General features: G+C 40.0%; 1 long non-coding RNA gene across 2 annotated transcripts in view; it reads right to left on the reverse strand.

Annotated features, from left to right (window-relative positions):
- Window positions 1-20,780, reverse strand: part of LOC138112790 (uncharacterized) — a 397,150-nt gene that overhangs the window by 46,321 nt on the left and 330,049 nt on the right. Inside the window, exons 8-9 of one of the 2 annotated variants that reach the window (XR_011151838.1) lie at window positions 20,603-20,658; window positions 5,072-5,125 (exon numbers count right to left, since the gene is read on the reverse strand). This is a non-coding gene — a long non-coding RNA (uncharacterized lncRNA). Of the gene's footprint in view, window positions 1-5,071; window positions 5,126-20,602; window positions 20,659-20,780 lie in introns of those variants that run through there. The other variant, XR_011151840.1, reaches the window with a different exon arrangement.

Raw genomic sequence — 20,780 nt, forward strand, 5'->3', positions numbered from 1 at the left:
GACAATCCATATATAATGGCCTATTTTGTGGGAGAGCCTCTCTTAGAAAAAAAAAAAAAGGAAAATACTGCAAACTGGTCTGTGAGAAGTATGTTTGTTCTTTTGTTTTTGTTTTAGTGTGCTACCACCACAGTAAGATGTGCTGAAAAGTGAGCCATGCCCTCCTGGGCACCAGTGCAATCCGCTTGCCTTCACTGGAAAAGCAACACTGCAACCTAGGGGAACTCCATAAAACATCTGGTTGAGAAGACATGAGATGAGCAGGACTCTGGCATTTCTTCCTCCTCAGCTGCACTGGGTCCAAAAGCAACATTTCGGAAGTGTGTTTTTACAGAAAAATTAAGGAAATCTGATCACTGGTTAAAAAGCAGTTAAATGAGGACGTGATTTTTGCAGGTAACATGTTTTCTGTACATTTACAAGGAAGTTTATCATGAAGGCCCCCGAAGACTTTTAAACACTGAAAACATTAACTCTCTACTCTCTATCATGATCCATACTATTGTTACCAATTGCATCTCTGCTCTAAAATTAAAATTATTTAAACAGCATTGTGTGTTATATTCAGCCTATTCTGCTCTGGTCTATTATATTTTATTCTATGATTTTTGAAAGAAGCCTAAGTATCTCAGGATGTCAGGAGGTTTAATTTTTTCTCATACCTTCATGGGTAGACAATTATAATTCTGATTTGAAGAACTTTAAAGCGGACGTCTGCCCCACTTCTGTTCTGAATGCTGACGGGAAACATGCTACATATCCCTCTTGCTAACTTTGGTGCTGTCACATATTCATAAATCTTATTTCCTGCATTTGGAGGTGACAGGTATTGTGCCTCTGCTTCCAGCCTTTCTTATCTAAAGATGTCTTATTTCAGGAGGCTTTTCCATAGGCTCAACGGTGAGGAAAAATTGTAATTATTCTCATATTCCTCATTCTAGACAAAACCTTTGTAAGAACAACAACATTGCTTGCAGTCTGGGGAGCTGTACAGCCACAGCCATGCCAAAAACATGAGATTGCCACCAAAATAACCCCACTGAGGGCTTTTGTTTTCTCTGTCCAACCATTAGTTTTGTCTCAGGGACAGCTGCAAAAGGGTCTCTATCTGCACATACCACTTCATCTCTTAGACTTGGATATAAATAGAGTGGGAAGCCAAAAACCCAGAGGAGGGTGTAGAGTTCTGACTCTTTTCTGCAGCAGATATAATCGTCCATCACGTCCTTCAGCTGGGTGAAGCCATGAGGGAAGAAGACACAGAGAGGGTTGATTTCCACCTCCACTCTCTCCACAGACAGAGCTGCAGCTTGCACAGTGACTGGAACAAGACCGGCTCAGGAAATGAAGAGTAGCACATCACTCATTCTTCCTGCCTGTTTGCTCCTAATTATCTTGCAATACATCTCACTGGTAGTTTTATCTTACAGAAAGACAGAAGGTCCTTCTGGTTACAGCACATAATGACTAGTTTTAAAATGGCTTGCTATTCATTGCTGGGAAAACCTCCATCTCTTCCTCCCTCCCTCAAGCTCATTGCCTCTCCTTCTGGGTAATTGTTTTGGTTTTGGTTTTTTTGGGGGAGGTAGGATGTCAATTCTCTGATAATGTATCCTGATAAAAGGAAAAGAAGGGCCAGCAGAGGTGGCTTTCCCTTTCTTTTGATGAGACAGTGGCCACACTGAAAGAAGTGACAACAATCGCAGTAATTTATTTTTGGCTAATACAACACCTCTTACAGGCTTGAGCTATGCAACTCCTGTGTAGTCCTTAGTACAAATCAACAGAGCCACTTTTATACTTGTCTTCCAATATTTCTCTCCAATCTCAGAGAAACAGAGAATTGCTAGAGGGCAATGAACTCTCATTTTGCCACTGACATTTCTGCAATCCATCTCCCTGAGTTGGGAGACCCTTTCACAGATCTGGAACCCCACCAGCATAAGGAAGAATTAGTATAATTAAGAATTAGACACAGGGTCTCTAAAATGGGAATCATAACAATGACTAACGTCACAAGAGTGTTTTCACAATTAATTCATGTAAGTAAAGCACTTACAAGATAAAAATGTAGGAGCTGCCACATCAGATTAGACCACTGCTCCATCTAGTAGAACATCCCATGTGCAACAACAGCAGCAACTAATGCAGGGTAGCAGAACTGGGGTTCTCCCCCTTTGCAGGAACAGGGTTCAGTCTAAGAATAATCCTTGGTTAAAGTATTATTTTATTACTTAGGTGAGATATTTATGCCCCTACAACGCATCATCACTAAACGAAGTGGTCTTACAATTAAAGGAAAGAACCAGGCTCAGCAAGAGTCAGGTACAGTGGCTGTACAGCTGCACATTCACTCCTGCGCAGGACAGTTTCTGATGAAGAGTTTTTGCTTATCAGTGAGAGAACCTAAAATTATTCTAAAAATCACAAGTTTCAGAAACTCTTATTGAAAAAATGCATGGTAGGATATAAGTATTTCTAAAATTGGCATATAGGAAGATATATACATACATGCATACATGAACAAGCTGATTAAAAAAGTAACCTCATCCTCCTTGCCTCTACTTTGAGCAGGGTGAGGGTTGGACCCAGATGACTTAAGGAGGTTTTTTCTGAATTTATTATTCCAGGATTCTGTGAATTACAATTTTCCACGGCAGAGCTCTGTCACTGAACATGAAACAAATTGTGGTAAACATAATTTTCAAGAAAAATATAATCAGGGAAGTTTGTTGGGATGATGATAGAAATTTAGCTCAAAGTGAAGAGGCTCCCATGCTCCCTCACCCAGTGGAGGAGTCCTCGACCTAGTCTTTTAAAAGCTAGTTTCTTTATGAAAGAGTTTCATAAAGTTTCATTCTCATACTCCAAAACTGCAAATGGTTTCACTGTAGGATATTGCTGGTTTCTGGCCAGCTCACCTGTATGACTCTGCATTCTGCAAGTACCTGCAGACTTTGCATCACTGCTAACATCAGTTGTGTCAAGGCAATGACAATCTTCCTGTGATATTTCACTATCTCAGATGGTTTCACAACTTTATTTTAATTCTTACAGATTTTTCACTTTATGAAACAGCCTTATTTGAAAAGTAAATGGATTCGTTTGGATGAGTTTGTCTCAATTTAAGAGTGAGGTTTTAAAATTTGGTTTTACTTATGTATTAATCAGGCAGTATTTAATAGCTACAATCATTACAATGCAAAACCCTCCTGAAAGACAGAGCCACAATATTTTTCCGTCCATGATTCGATTCGATTCGATTCGATTCGATTCGATTCGATTCGATTCTATTCTATTCTATTCTATTCTATTCTATTCTATTCTATTCTATTTTCTACTTCTGTACAGTGTAATGAAAAACCCAACAAGTTAGAAGATAATCTGTGAAAAAACCAAATCCCTCATAACTGACCGAACCATAAATGAGTATTACATTACTGGGACTGGATAAAGTATCATCAGGGCCAGACTATTACATAAGAATATGTTAGTAATGTAGCAGCAGTCTAGTCTTTTAAGATGCGAAAGAGCGTTATCTAACCTCTCTGCAAAGTTCAGGAAGAGGAGCCATATGTCCAAATAATCATTTTCTTGCTGGTGTTTAACATGTCAGTTTTTTCAAGGGGCCTATTTCAAGTTTAAAAAAAAAAAACAGGCGTGAAATGCATTTTGATTTTTTTTTTTTTCCTTTGGCAAAAGCAGCTCATTTTCAAGCTTGCAAGGAAACAAGAAAAACAAAATCAAATGTCAAGTAGATTTGCTCTTTGTTGTAATTAATACGCAAGCATTTGCTCGTAGATGGTCCTGAGCCTGAAAACAAGTAGTGCCAGTTGTGGTGCTATTAAAAGTAGTTCTCTGGGCTTCAAAGAGCCAAATGTCCAAGGAGTGAAAATCCTAACTCCAATCAGTGGCCCTAGGCCAGTGTCCATCAGTTAAGGGTCTGACCACAAAGGAAGGACAGCATGAAGCCTGATGGCTGACGACTGAGGACGCGCCACATGCTTGCAGCACTGGGCCCTATGTGTGAGGAGACAACAAAGAAAGGCAGGGCAGACTTCTTCAGAGCAGGAGGAGGGGAATGACTACCTGAAAATACGGAAATTCCAAAGCCCCATGCTGCAGACTGTATGCATGCTCAGTTTCTGGTCGAGCAAGTTACGTGAGATTTCTCTTTGAGTCAGAGCAATGTAGTGGATAAAAAGGCCCTGTCTAGCCAGGGGGATTTCCTGAGGCCATCACAGACCAGCTCCACACGCTGTTAAGAGGCTCGTTTTCATGAGAGTTCTTGTTGCATTTGTAACGCTGGCTCCAGGCCCCTAGAGCTTCAAGTGCCACATCACAGTGCTACAAGCCCAGTGCTGAATGCTTGGCACACAACCAGGCATCTTCCCTCTCTCTGCTCCCTCAAGTCAGCAGGTGGGGCTCCAGGGCTCCATCTTGTTTTGATTTGTGTGGGGAATTTTTTTCTCCAAGAAGAAAAAAATGAAGACAAAATTTCCCATTGAATATTTGCTATTCTCCTTTCCCCCATGTTGTTCTGTGGAGGTGTTTGGAGATAGAGAGCAAAAAAACCCTTTTTTTTTTTTTCTTCCTCATCAAAGGGGCTTGATATTTTCCCTGAAACAGGATGCTGGAAACACCTCATCACTGAGGGCTCCTGGCCTGAGATCTGCTCATCTTCACATCAGGGTGAATCAGTAGCAATTCCGCTGAGGTCACCAGGAGTGCTCTGGCAGGCAGCTCCCCTTGCCAGATGTGGGGTCAGCCCTGCCCAGACAAACTCTTCCACAGGATCAGCCAGGGCCCACGCCCTGTGCCAGGTCACAGAATGGGTGTACATGGATGCATGGCAAAGAAAACATAAACCTCTACCAACTTTCCCTCTGAAATAATCATAAAAGTGCTGGAACTCCAATGTTGGAGGCAAGAATTAGGGGAAAAAGCCAGCACCAGAACAAAACCCTACCAACAAAAGTGTGTGATACTGGCCAGGATAAGAGAGAACCAGGGCAGCATATACTATTTTGTTACTTACATATACTATTTTGTTACTTACTTTCCCACACGCTGATGTCCAATGTGTAATTCTGTCCTATCATTTAGGTCACTGCTGGATTTAGCCCTATGGGTTTGAACAATTAATTATTATCAGCAATAGAACTATTCCATTTTCGAAACGGGTTTGAACAGTAGATTAGTTCTAGATTAAATAATTTAACTACAGATCAGTAGTAGGTGTTTGCTCTACATTAAGTTGGCATATCATTGAGCAGATATTACTTTTTAAGGTTTCAATATACTTAATAATTTATAATACTACATCGTAAACTGGCTGAATAACCATCACCTTGGAACACTACAGCCAACACCTCCAAATTTAATCTCTTCTCCAAAAAGCCTTGTTCAATCTTTTAAATGGTCAGCTACATGAAGAAAGGAAGGAATGTAACCACAAAAGACTAAGAAAAGAAAGCTGCTTAACTCTGTGAGCATAAGCTCTCAGGTTGCTTGACCTTAAGCAAATGCTATGCCTTGGTTTCTCCAACTCTACGTAACAGCGGTACCTAATTAATTGATTGCTATAAACACTATGCAGTTATTTGTAAGATGCTTTTCAGCAGACAACTTGAGGCAGATATTTCAAACAACTTCTCAGAAAATCTCTTGAAATGACCCTTAAACTCAAAGAACTATGTGCTTAGGTATTCTGTTAAATCCAGATTCATCCCGTGACTCAGTTTCCTCTACATCTAAGTGCTGAGAATATGACCTCCCTACCCCACAGAAGTCCAGGGAAAGCTGAGTCATTAACAATCACTAAGAAATTGCAAATCCTTGGGCAGAAAGTCTTGGAGAATGCCTTAACGTTAGATACTCTGGATAATTGAGGCAGAAGAGGCCCAAAGCTCACACCATAAGAAGTTTCGGGGTTCATCATATCAGAACCAAAAAGATATGAAGTCAGTTTTGCACAGAGCAGCAGCATCTGGGAGCCATGAGGATGAATTATGCTCCACTTTCAGGGGAGAGAGAAGGGCTTCAGGCTGCTCCTTCCCAGGCCATTTCTCATTCACAGTGAGAAGGGCAGGCTGCTTCGACTCTGCTGGAAACAGGGGCACCACACAGATACTTGTTTTCCAAAAGGAAATGCAAGAGTAAGAAGAAGAGGTGGATGGAAAAGGGATGAAGGAAGGACATATTTTCAGTTTTCAAAAAACTTTCAGAAGTGGCAAGATTACTTTCCAGAAAAGGAGAATACGGGAGATACGTAAAGTAAATGGGCAGCTCAAATGTCCTATTTAACTTCAACCAATCCTATTATTAAGGGTCAGGAATGCTCAGTTTGGGTTACAGAAGTATACAATTGGCCAGCTGCACTAAATATGGCCTTTACCTTCTGCAGTGCTTAGGTGGGGACAAACCGAAATCGAGGCACTGGAGGTAACTTCTGCTACAGAGCAGAGAAACTTGGCCTCCCTCTCATTATTGTTACGAGGTCTGAAAGGCTGCAGACAGAGCGCTCCTCATTGGAGAAGCCACAGTGTACATTATGGAAATAAACTGGAAGCACAGTTAAAGGTTAGCATGTCTTTTTCCCTCCAGCTGCCATTGATATGAATGAAGCCCATTCTTGCATTGGCAAAGGGAAAGAAAAGATGAGTTAATGTCACCCTCCCTTCTCTAAATTCTCAGATTTGATGACTAACAGGCTACCATATTTCACTAGGAAAAAGCCTGGCTTTTACTTAAAAGCCCCAAAAGTATACAGAGAAAGTAATCTTCAAGGTCAGAGGGTTGTTTTGACATTTAAGAAATACTAAAAAAGAATTTGGCTTTTAAATTTGTAAACCGGAACTACTTCCAGGCCTGAGAGACAATCTGCCAAACTTCTAGCTGACCCCAGGCTCTTCAGAATAAGCTAGAATTATCAGATATATTGTGCTGTCTAGGTGCACACCTCTGATTTTAAAACAAAATTTTGATCAGCCTTAAAAGAACACAGTTTATGAGACCTTTCCTAGAAATAACATGCAGCCCTTGACACAATAACTGAAGAGGCTTTCTTCAATAACCGCTTTGGTGGAGTTTTTTGCTTACTGTTGGAGAATTCAATTGCTTAATATACACTAATAAAAAAAAATAAGGGAAATAGAAACATTCAGCACACAGAAACCAAAAACCTCCTTGTATTTTACACCAAGCCTTTGATCCTCCCACCAATCCTGTTGCAATACAAACCAATTTCATTTAATGTTACATCTGATGAGCCAGACTTTTGTGAGATTGCAAAACTCTGCTAAATCACTGGGCAAACTGTAAATGGGCTGAGGGGAAGATTCAGAAATTCACAAATAGCATGGACATGCAGGTGGACCACGCAAACATAGGTAGCACAACCTTGCTGCGCCAGCTCAACAAAACTTTGTGCATATATAGTATCAAAGGGTCATACTGATGCTTAAGATGTGCCAGAGATTGCAGTGCTTCTCCTTGCAGCCTCTCTCACAACCCATCCTGCCTACCTCCCTGGCTCCACTTGTGCAAAGTGGGCTGTAAAATAGTCATGCTATTTTAAATAGAGGGACTGTGCTTTCTGCTTTGCCTCTCACACCAAAACAGCCAAACCAATTTTGCTGTTTCAATTAGGCAACAGAAATGAAACTTTTGTCTTTTCTCCATACTTTTTTTTCAGTGACAAAGTCAGAAAACTTCCAGCCAAAAGGGGCAACACCTTAAGATGCAGTCCTGCAAAGGCAGCTGAGCTGAAGAACAAAAACCTGATGGAGTGGGAGCAAAGAGGATGCTGAAGTTTCTGCTGCTTCCTAAATGCATCCCATATGCACCCATGCTATTTAAATGTTGCCAATTCTTATATGGACTATAATGGGAAATACTTTCTAAGACTGTTATGAGATTAGTTTCTCCTACCCCTTTCAATCACAGCTGAAGTAATCACAGTAATAAATCTTCTGTTTGTTGGTTTTGGGTTTTTTGTAAGTTCTGTTCATAATAGCAGAAAAGCAGAGAATTTGTCAGCCTGTAACTCTGTTATATCAAACTGATCTGAGCATTACAGGATGTAACTTCTTCTCTGGGAAAGGATTTATCTTCAACAGACTACCCAACTTGCTGACTTCTGCCTTTCAGTAGTTCTTCTCTTTTCTCCACCCAGTCATCTCAGCATATCATTCTCTAGCCAACAAATACTTAAAATTCATACAATCTGAAAGATGACTCAGAAAGCAAGAACTGATGAGTTCTGACAAAAAGATCCATGAACCTGGCACTTCCTGGTGCATAGGATATTCACATACAAGAAGGAGAGATATGCATAACAACACTGCTCAGCGTTTGAATTTTTTTAGGTACATAACTCGCAAAACACTTCAACATAATAATGGAGAAGTTTTGGATCAGATAATTATTTGTGAAGCTGAGGAAGTGATACTGTTAGCAAAATGAGAAGAGTGTCATTTCCTTCTAATGCCCAGTTAAAGGCTGGCTTAGGCTGTGATTCTGGTTTTGGCAGGAGTACGTGGACAGCTTCTTGTGAGAACCACTGCAACACTACACAGCTCAAAGTGGAAATGATAAAGGGAAAACAAAACTGAGGCCCTTCATGAGTAAAATGGTCAATACACAGGGCACACAGCCAAAACTTTTGAAAAGCTGAGAAATGACTGATGACACCTGCTTTTACCGAAGGAACCTGTGGAGTTAGGTGCTCCTACCTGGCTAAATTCATGTTTTTCCTTATGTAAATCCATAGTTTAGGTGCAGAGATTAAATCTAATCAAATCTAGGGCTACTGCAAATGTGCCTGCAAAGATTGCAATGTCTCATGATTACCATTTCTCGAGGAGCTCAGATCAAATGTGTTGAGAAAATGAAATTATATCCCACTGAAAATATCAATACCAAATTCTTAATCTGAGGTTGCTACTGGAAATCTGCATAATGCACAAGGCAGCACTGAATCTTTGCTCCCAGACTTGGTGATTCTTCCAAGTCAAAAAAGTGAAAGCCATAAAAGCCTGTTTAATTGAGAAAGTAAGACAATGACTCTGAACATTGACAAGGAGTGGGCTTGTTAGGTTAGAAAAGCATCTCTACAAAAACTCTGCTAATATCTGAACTTCTAGAAGAATGGTATTCTGGTGAGCTAGGTCATCGTTGACACCATGAAGATGAAATTGAGGTGCAACAACAGGACACCAAGTGATTTCCCCACCATCAGGAGGGAGTTTTACAGCTGGGGTTAAAGTGAAAAATTCATGTTTTTGGTCCCATTAGCAAACTACAAGCTCATATTGCTTTTACTACAAACAGATTTCCCTTCACCATACTGTACTTTTCTTCGTACTGACTGCTCAGTGTGACCATCCAAAACCACTCCTATTTGTGTTATTTTTCACACACACCACCCTGAAAAAAAATTCAGTATGAAAGTAGAGCAGTTTCCTCCAATACAGTTCAACATCCAAACTAAGCAGCAGTAAAATCATATTTATTCAGTGACTGAGGTTTCGAACAGTGAAGTGATTGTTAGAGAGTTATAGACTGGACCATGCAGTGAAAAAGACCCCAGAATAAGCTTCTGGTGACAGCTCTCTCACCTTGACAGTCCTTGAGAGCACAGAGGGAGAAGGAGGAGTGTATGCACGCTTGAACTGGGGACGCTATCTGAATACAGTCAAGCTTCACGATCACAGTAGCCAGAATTTGGCAGACTTTGCCTTTGGGAATGAAGTGTGGGGACAGAAAGAAGGGAGCCAGGTACCTGAGCCCAGTCCATGCGTGTTCACCTACAAGCTGGGTGTGCCTGAAATGGGAGTCAGAGGGAAAGATAAGCCAGGAGCTCCCTGATGCCAAATGCGCTCCCACACTGCCAAGCTGAGCAATCTGAAGGCACGGGTGCTAAATGTGGTCTTCTCTTTCTGTGCAGGCTCTGGCAAACACTCTACCTTTCTCTATGTCTTTGTTTTCCTGTTTGAATATGTGGTATTCCAATGAAATATAAATATTAATATTTGATTAGCGCTCAGCTACAAAGCTTAGTTCCTTAGAGTCTAGTACAGATCTTTGAAATCCTTGAAAAACTATATAAATATGAATCCTTTTATTTTTATAGCATTACATTAACGACTGTACAGTGGAAGTTGATGAATTAAATCATCTCTGTCTATATTTGCTCATACCTTTGTGAAACTGTTACCTTTTCAGCTGCTATTTCTCATGCCTCGTCTCAATCCAGAAATGACATTTTTGGTAAAGTTTTGCAAAAACTCATTCAGCTGCTTTTGAGTCATCCAAGTATGTAAAAAACAGTTTCCAGCTGTTAAGTTTTCCATAAGCCTTTTTTTTCTCAAACATGCTTGTATAATTATAACACAGCTTTGTTTTAAAACATCAAACTTGACACGTACATAGTCCTGAAAGGGAAGTAGCAGCACTGACATGTTTGAAGCCATTTTGTTTTGAAATAACAAGTTTTTTACCATATTAAAATATCTTTATTTTCTTAAATATTCTTCCAGACACTGAGCTTTTCTAACTGTAGACAGTCAATTGTGTAAATGACCAGTAAAAAAAGAGCATATAAAAAAGATACTATTGTAATCTGTGACTGAGCTGTAGCAGGAGGACTAGGGGACAGTTTCAATTACTGCATATTTGCATTTTGGTATAGAACGGCATCAAATCAGACTGGAGGTGTTTCCTCACTTATATTCTGCCTAGACAGAAATTCCCTGACCTGATACCAAGCAGTGAAGGATCAGCCATTTCACAGAATCACAGACTGGGTGGGTTGGAAGGGGCCACAGTGGGTCATCTGGTCCAACCTCCCTGCTCAAGCAGGGTCATTCCAGAGCCCATGCCACAGGACTGTGTCCAGACAGGTCTGGAATATCTCCAGTCAGGGAGACACCACAGCTTCTCTGGGCAACCTGTTCCAGTGCACGGTCACCTGCACAGTAAAGAAGTTCTTCCTCATGTTCAGGTGGAACTTTCTGTGCATCAGTTTGTGCCTCTTCTCCTATTGCTTGGCACCACTGAGCAGAGCCTGGATCCATCCTCCTGACAACCTCCCTCCAGATACTGACAGATGTTGGTGAGGTCCTCTTTCAATCATCTCTTCTTGAGGCTGAACAGGCCCAGCTCCCTCAGCCTTTCCTAGGAGAGATGCTCCAGTCCCTTAATCATCTTCATTGCCCTCTGCTGGACCTGCTCCAGGAGCTCCATGTTTCTCTTGTACTGAGGAGCCCAGAAGTGGACACAACACTGCAGATGTGCCTCATTAGGGCAGAGATGCAGGATCCCCTCCCTTGACCTGCTGGCAACGCTCTTCCTGATGCACCCCAGGATACCATTGGCCTTCTTGGCCACAAGGACGCACTGCAGTTCTTACATACCTTTAGACAATTCCCTCTCAGCCATCTCTTCCCAAGGCTGAACAGGCCCAGCTCCCTCAACCTTTCCACATAAGAGGGATGCTTCAGTCCACTAATCATCTTTCAATTCCACTTCATTTAATCTGGAATATTTCAGGTTCTGATGTTTTAGCAAAATAAGTGTTGGTTTTGAGAATATTAATGATGGCTGAAACAGCAGCTGTAGTCTGAGGGATTATTGGATTACATGGGTTTCACTCTCAGAACTACTTTTTTATATGACAATATAAAGGCATATGCAGCTTTTGTGCCTTGCATGAACCGCTGGCCTCAGCATGAACTCTTCTGTCATACTAGAGGAATTCTTTCTAAAGATGAAAAAATAAAGTCACTGCATGTGTAGGTTTTTATATGGGGCTCAACTCTGTTGATTTGTACAGACAACAAGAGACTCCATAGCTGTTTCTTATTCAAAGTAAATAGCAGAATCTCCTGCTCCTGCCTTGCCTGGGACATATCCTCCTACCATGCAGGTGTGAGTCCACAGAAATGTCAGTAACATGACAGTGAATCTGAGGAGACAGCCTGACTCATCTGGAAGCAAAAGATACAACTCTGGCAAATGTGTGTGTGCATGCATACACTCTTCCTTACCTTACACTCTTTGTGCTTCTATCAGTACACCTATAAATCAGTTGTATGTCCACTACTTGGAGAGGTTTTCTGAATGTGTCTCAAACCACATCAAACATACAAGCAGTGCTCAACAAACAAATGTCACTGGAAAACAATGACAGGGAAAAAACCTCAAGCAGTTCCTCTCCATTTCCCTGTCTTCTCTCTGTACTGTCTGCCTTGGAAAGCTTACAGCCAGGGATCAGTAAGAGACCCTATTGTAAGCAAGTGGCAGAGGCAAGGTTGCTCTGGAAACCTTAAATCTAAATTTCCTGAGTTTAGGTAGATTAAAATCTCAGTCGTCACATCCATTAGTGCACTTTTGTGTGCATGGTCCAGGCAAGTGTATTGTTCCTAAAGGAAAAAAACCACGATTGGGTAAATAGGTGTCTGTGCACATTTTGGCAACTCTAAGCTACATCATTCAGTTCTAATCAATTCTACTGGGTTTTGAAACCCACCAATATAACAATGAAGTGGAAAAAGCCACAGAAAAAGTCCAAACAAACTCTTAAGTTATGCTGTATGCTCTACTATTCTGAGTTTCAGTGTTGAGACAAAAGAAGAGTTTTCCATTTGCTAGTTGTTAATAATCAAGAGAAGATCTGCCAGACACACTCTTTGAGGGCTCTGTCTGGACCAGGTAGATGCTGCAATACACAAAGAGCTTCACACACAGAGAAAGAAAGAGTGTTCATGGACAATGATGCAGCGTTCTTAATTAAGATTTTCATTACTGATACATACATTAAGGTTTTTCTAATGCAAGTGCCCAACCACTCTAATGTGCAGGTAGATGTCTCTGATTCTATCTCCCTTTTGCACATCATTGCAAACATTCACCAGCCAAGGCTCAAAATCAGCTCACCTGCCCTTTGCTATAATGACTATGAAAAATAAAAAATGGTATTTTACTTGTCTTCCAGATGAGAACTTAGCTTTTTGCAGTCATGAGAATGAATAGGCTCTTGCAAAGCTGTACTACAGTGTATTGAAACTGATTCTGATCTCACTTACACCTGTTTGATGTCGATGTAACATCAGGAGCTTCAATAGCATGAGAGAAGCAAAAACTGAAGGAAAAAATAATGGAAAAGACATGTAGGTAAATGGAAAATGGGATGAAACAAAACATGAGTTTGCCAAAGGTAGCTTGTAGTAGACCAACCGGATAACTTTCTTTGATAAGATAACTGATTATCCAGACAAAGGAAATGCAGTAAATTTAATTTATCAGTAGAGCATTTGATACAGTATCACAAGGGAAATTATGAGTTTAGATCAAGATTTGCAAAAGGACTGTAAGGTGAGAAACTGCTTACCTGAAGGGGAGATTGAGCAGAAGAAAGAATTATTGGGCAAGGTGAAGGCTATATTTCCACAATGGTTTAATTAAATAAAATAGCTTTTTCTATCTAGTAAGATTTGGGTGGAGCAGGTAACATTTCTTTACAAGGCCACTCAAAGGGAGGGGGCATAGATTAGGAAAAAGTGGGGTCATGCTTAACAGCTGTAAAAGGGTCAATCAACATCAATAAATTGCTCATGAACAATATTTAGTTCTCATTCACCTGTAATGTTTCAGTGTTATTTCTATGGTTGTGTTCCTTGGGAATTTCAGAAATGCTACAACTCTCTCAGCAGTTTACTTGTACAGTTTAATTATATATCTAGTTCAGTTTCGTGCTTTTAAAATATTCTTATTCCTAGAACAGGATGCCCATTCATCTACAAAATCTGCTTGCTGAATGCCTTTGAATGCTGGACCCTGCATCTCAAGAAAACACTTCTGGAATAAGATGTGGAGGAGAAATACTTGGTGAACAGAAGCCCTTACAAAAGCCTTGCTTCTCCCTGAACACATGATGTGCTTTTCTTGATCTAGTCAGACTACAGTGCTTTGTGAATTTCTGCATTAGGAAAAACTGGGCTGCCCACTAGCAGAGTGGCACAAGCCAGGATGGAAGGCAAAGACGTTGCCACAGAAGTCACAGTAGAAAGTATCAATGTGAAATTAATTTGCAGGCTCCACAATAAAAGATCTGCCAAACTGTCTTCAACAAGTTAAGAAAAAGAAGGATTTTTGACAATCTTCCCCGAGGCATGTCTCAGTCCGCAGGTATTTCAATGACTAAAACTGTTACCTTTCCATTAAAGTTCACTGGAAGAGAAGCTCCATTTTTGTTTTAGCCTTCTGTGGCAGAATTTAAGTATTTAATGTCATGACTGAACTATGCTAAGCATGCACAGACATTCACACAAGAAACTTGCCCTAAACCCAAAAATGTAAAAGATTTTTTAAATGCAAAAATTGAAAAATAGTGTCTGAACCTTCATTCTTCAGAGTTGGTCATATGCTGATCACACATAGTAGCTCTCCTTCACAACCTCCAGTGCATACTGTAGAGAATCCAGAATGTTACACATTATTTTTTGTCTTTTATGTAAAAGTGGATTTGCTGCAAAAAGCGAAAAGCAATTAATCCCTCTACAGACATCCAGGATAAGTGAACACGGACAAATATGAAATTTAAATACATATCCAGATCCAAATGTTGCAAGTGATCCTTGCTTTGGAGTTGGGATTTCAATTTTGTCCCTGAAAAATCAAACTGTTTAGAGTATGCTTAAGAAGATAAAACAGAAAACAGCTTTCAGGAAACTGATACAGCTATTCGATTAAACTTAAAACTTAGTAAGATGGAACAGGAGAGAGCAAGATCTGTTTAAATCCAAAAGCATTTGCTTTTGGTGCTGTGCAAAATCTAGTATTTTGGGCATGCAAACACACGAGATGAAAATATTACCTGGGGGGCTGAATTTGTGAACCATACGCAGCATGATATTATCCAAAATGATGGAGAGCTTCAGCAGTGAACAAGAACTTCAGAGGAAAGAATCATTATTTCTTAATATGCTGTGATCTTTTCTGTCTAAGAGTTCTCATTCCCACCAAGAGGTAAAACAGCCTTCATGAAGCACAGCCTGAAGAACAACCACGTGTTTTGACATGTGCACCTCTGTAACAGCACACGAAGGAGCTACATGGCGGATGATTTGCTTCTTTTTTAAGTGGGAGTGGTGAAGAGGAAAAGGAGATGGAGGAGATGCTCTTACAAGCTCAATTCTGATTGTTGTGTCTCACACATAGGACATTCAGCATGGACATGGACATGTGGGCAGGCATTTAGACCTCCCTGAGTATTCATATCTTGGTGCCAGTTTCAATGGGCAAATCTACAATGTCTTGATCAAAAGGTGACTTCTGGGAAGCTTCCTATTTCTGGATGTTGTGTTTTATAATAACCACTCCTCCAGCACAACTTGTTCTTGGTACCATTTTTACCTTATATCTGGTGCATACATGTGATGGAGGCAGATACACAACATGATGCTAAAGCAGGGTGCATCAAAGAGGATTTCTGCATTAGGAGAAGAACTCACAATAAAGCTCAGAAAAGAAAAAGACCTTTGGTGATACAGCTGTAGAACAGCAATGTGCTTGCCAAAGCTGGAAGATAATTTACCATAACTACAAAGGGAATATTCTGAAAAACTCTGCCACACTCTGTAGTTGTTACCATTTCGCACAGTGATTTTGACCTAACAAATTGGTCTGTCTTAATATTTTGATGGTTGGTGTTCAAACTGCTGTAGGAAATGCTGCTACTGCTTTGGAAAGGTGGTCTTTTCCATCCAAATATATTAAATTATGCCAGTGTGGGGTAAAAGTGCATTGAACAGCTCCATTTTCTCTCTGTCTCCTTCTCTTTTCTAGTTACATCTGAAATATTATGCTCCTACAACTGTCTAGTTAAAGTCCATTTTTTTTTCTGTAGTACTCCATAATATTTCAAAACAAGCTAGCACTCAGTCCATTATATTACACTAAGTAAATGAAAAACAACTCAGAACAAAGAGATTGCGAGTATGCATAATGGCAGAAAGGTGTGACATTTTCAGCTGTCATGCTGGCCAATCTTAAGTTCAATCTCATCCAGCACCAGTGAATATACTGTAGGTATTGCAATTAGAAAGCAGGTTGAACACATGCCTCTATTGTAATCCACACATCAACTTCACAGCTATGTGCAGCCTTCATTACTTGCTAAACAATTTGAATGTCAACACTTAAACTAATGCTTGAATGAAAAACTAGGATCAAATTTTGCCCCTTTTTGTAAGTCTGGCTACGTCTTGGGTTTTCTAGATATTGGGTCTATTTTTATGCAGAAGTTTTAAAACAAACCCATGAACTTTGTCAGATTTGTTTTAAATAATGAGGAGCTTTTAATTCATGCACATCTATTGCTTAAGTCTATTTGATGGCTACGTCTTCAGATAAAGATTAAAGCTTAAAATTGTGGCACTTGCTCAAGAACATTCATCCCAAGGTGTGCTCTCGGTCATACAGTTTCATTTCTATAAACACATTGAGGCTGTTTCACCATTTCTCTCATTTGCCTCTGCCCATGTTGTTTTCTTTTTTGGAACATTCCCTTCCTTCAGGAGACACATAATAGCTGTGGAAAAAATATTCCTTTCCTGTCTCAGATTGCTGTTTAGGTGACTATCCCCTTCCTAAACTTCCTTATTTTCAGAAGAAGAACAACTGATTCTTCCAGAAAATTTGCATGTCTATTTATTACATTAATTATGGTAATTCTTGAAAAATGCTAACTCTTGAAAGCTGTTGTAAACATAAGGCTTATTACATGTAGACTTTTTTGGCATTTTGCAAATGTTCATTTCTGATTCATGAATACGCTTGACCTGGAGGTTGCTATCCTCTTCTCAAGTAAGGGAGAGCTTCTTAAGAAACCTGAGAAAAGATGCCTCCTCCCTGTTCCTAATGTAGTAATCCCTGATGTTGTTCCTCATCTGCAAAATATCACTAAGCACAGAACCAGATAAAGGGATTCAGAGGGTGCTAATCAGTTGCTATTTCATGATAATGGTTCAGAGTGGTAACAAATGAGAGTTTGGTGGTGAACAAGTACCAAAGCAGGGACATATACATAGATATCAAAGACTATTTGAGCATCATCACGTCTGATAAAGTGAGTAAGTATTCTCAGAAACTGGCTACTGGCAGGTTGGAATACTACAGGGTGTTTTTTGACATACAAATCACTGACCATATGATGGATGGTTCTCATAACTATGATGAGATCAGTAAGATGCCTCTCAGCTTCCCTTAGGTCATCATTACTTGACCAAATACGTCTTCATGAAGCTGGGGAATAAATGGCACTTTTTTGCACTTTTTTCCTTCTTTTCTTTTCTTATTTTTTTTTTACCTTTCTTAAACTAGGATGTCAAGTAACAAGAATTAGAATCAGTGCTCAATCTGATAGGAAAGATGCTGGAGCTCAGTACAACCTGGTGACATCAGAAAACTATTTAAACAGAATGGACAGATATCCATGGAATTAGGTTAACGTGTCCTGCAACTTCCTTGTATGTGGATGACTCTGGTGCCCTTCTGATTTGCACTTACCAAGGCAACAGCAGATAACTTTTCAATATTATATGGATTCCATGTGAACAGAGAGTGCTCTGGAAGTAAAAGAAGTGTTCTGCTGTAGCTATTTATCCTAGTGTAGCTATCTCTCCTACTGTAAAGTTCCTTAATAAAGCTGATACTGCTACAGGATGTTGACATTATGATTAAAATGCTCCAGAGTGGTTGGAAGACTTCTTCCATGAAAAGAATGATTTTGACAAAGAATACACCTGTGTCTGTCTCAAAATCCTGAGGACATTCAACTGGAGCAGAGATTAACTGTATCCCTCTTAAGTGGGAATATAGTTTGGGGGAGAGATCTATGAAATCTTTCCACCTTCAAAACCCTGATGCCATATAATTAGGCAGATGTGCACATAACATCTGGAGGAGGATGAAGACTGAATCATCAGCAACTTGTGGGTAGGGATATGAAAAGAGAGCCCAGTGCTGGACACTGAGAAAGAGGGCAGAACAAATCAGTTACCTCTAGATCAGAAACATCCTTGACAGGCACCATTAACGACTTCTAATGTAAAAATGTCCCATTTGCACTTTTTCTGTTACCAAAAAGAACCCAGACTATCAATGGCCTGAAGGACCTGCCTATCAGAAAGAAAGGAGAGAGCCAGTACAGAACAAGCAAGACATGCCAGAAATAGAGTAAGGCTCCTATGGAGCTTGCTAATTTAGGAATGCAGGAGCACCAAGAAGGCCCTCTTGGCTGTGGAATAAGCTTGACTTAGAGAAGCAAGAGAGCATGTGATTCTAATCCCACATGTCAAGAAAGAAAGGCAGACAGATGCAAAACAACTAATGCATGGTCACACAGCAGAGCACTGTTGAAGAGGGATTTCAGCTTCAGGTTTACACATGCCTACCGATCATGAAGCCATCTTGCTGTTTCCACCTAAACTGCCTTACCCTGCAGAGGTAGAACAACATTAAACTGGTGCCTTTGAATGTTGAAGGCACACGGAGTCTGCCACAGATATAAATGGTTTTGCCACTGCTGTGGGAAGTGTTAACACAAGCAGTGTTAACGCTTCCTGTCCCTGAGTATCATTAATGCTTTTTATTGATATTATGAAGTTCTGCAACAAAAGTAATAGGATTTGTCAGGGGCCATTATAAACTGCCCCTGCTGGATAAATACATAATACATGATGGCAAAGGTCCGATGGGCCTTTAATCAATTGCCTTTCTGAGTCAAATAAATGTCACATTAGACATAAGCCATGCTGCATTCTGTGGGTGCCTCTGCTCCCCTCATCTCACAGGCCTGACACTGCCACGGGCAGCTATGGACATGCATAGGCTCCTACTTACTTGTAGCAAATATATCAGAGCAAAACTGGAACAGCATGTTGTAAATTACAGATTTGGGACACCTTATAATGAAAGGCAAAGGAGAAGGGAGAGAAATATGGGGACACCATAGGCATGATAGGTCAGCTCAAATACATCTCCTTGGGAGCTGGCATTGTCATACCACCTTTTGCAGCCACTGGAGCAAATGTCATCGTTCTGCCCACAGGGCGGGGGAGAAGGCACCGTGCCATTTCTTTCAGCACTGCAAAAGTAGTGGGTCAACTTTAAATGTTAAAGCCACATATTTTAGGTCTAGTATGAGGAAAAGAAAGCTTTTTCATTGTTTCAGCAAGCGCATTGAAACAATTATGAACATCCATTTGCACTTTAGCATGCCTTTAAAGAAATTCCAACAATCAAAACACAACTGGAACATAAATTTACAGATTTGCAGGTTTAATTTGTCTCCCATATATGAAAGAGCTATTTTTCTTACAGTGCTGGGGTTTTTTTTTAATTCCAGGCAGCACTTTAACAGTCATCTACTTTTCTCTCTGAACAGGTAGGAGATATGAATTTAAATTGCAAAGTGGAGATCTAAAGTAACACGAAGTCCAGGTATATTTGGACGTGGAGTTCTAAACCTAAATTTAAAAGCCCTCATTATTTTTGGCATTCACTAAATAGCTTCAGCTTGGACATCCCAAAACAGTGGCTTAAAATACTGGTGGACATTTGGAAAACTTTGGTCTGTCTTTACTTAACTATAGTAAATATTATGAAGTGGTAGTGCTATATTTCCCTTTATATTTCAACAAGAAGAGTCATTGTTTCAAAAGCACTAGATTTCACTGCCAATATGTATGAAGGAATCCCAGAAAAATGCGCGTTTTTGTTCCAAATGCGCAAAACCATCATGTGTCAGAACCTGACAAAATTAAAACTCAAATGATAACAAACAAACACTCCCAAAGGCTCCATCCCTTATTCCCCCCAAAAAGGAGAAAAACAAAACTTAAACCAGGAAAACATTAATTCTTCCTGTTCTGGGTCTTGAAAACACAATTATCTGGATAAACATAGCATTTTCTTCAGTTAAAAAGGTCAGAGAATCACCAGTCTACATAGCAGCAGCCAAACTCAAGTGAATGCAACAAGGTGAGAAAAGAACCCTGCATAACATCCTCCAAAGAAACCACTCACAGATTTTTAATCCTGATACTGTTGGATGTCAATGAGAATACAGCCCATTTAATCTTATCAGATAAGAAAAGCAGGTCAGAGAGCAGCCAGGACTGGGTAAGGAAGGGTCCCACACCATAGGATCAAACTTCAGCAATGCTAGTTGCCTGTTTTCTGTACTTGTTTTGCACTTGCACAGCATGGAATATTTTATATTTCATTCTGAATTAGAGCACAACAGCATAATGTCCATCAGAACATGTATATCCCCGCACATAAACAGAAATATTCCATATTGTCATCTAGAAACACAGATATAAATTCCAGATCAATCACACAATGTCACTGAACTAAAATGTTGAGTCCCATAAGGTGACACTGCATTAAAATATTGGACTGCATTTGAATAAAAATTCACTATTGAGTCCTGTGGCCATGGGAAGTAACAGAGGCCCCAGGCTGACTTTGATGGAACTTGAAGAAAATGCACAACTCATATCAATGAAAAGTACAAAATGTTATAAATACTTACACAAGAGACAAGGAAAAGTTCCTTCAGAGAAAGGCCACAAACTGATTGTGAGTGATCTGAGAAGAAAAGACAGAAAGAAAAAAGGAAATGAAATTGATAATAAACACAGTCAATGATACCAATGTAACAATATAAAACAAGGATCAAGGAGACTTACAGATGGTGGCAATTCCCATAG

The sequence above is a fragment of the Aphelocoma coerulescens genome, chromosome 1 (genome assembly GCF_041296385.1).
Source record: "Aphelocoma coerulescens isolate FSJ_1873_10779 chromosome 1, UR_Acoe_1.0, whole genome shotgun sequence".
Classification (NCBI taxonomy): domain Eukaryota; kingdom Metazoa; phylum Chordata; class Aves; order Passeriformes; family Corvidae; genus Aphelocoma; species Aphelocoma coerulescens.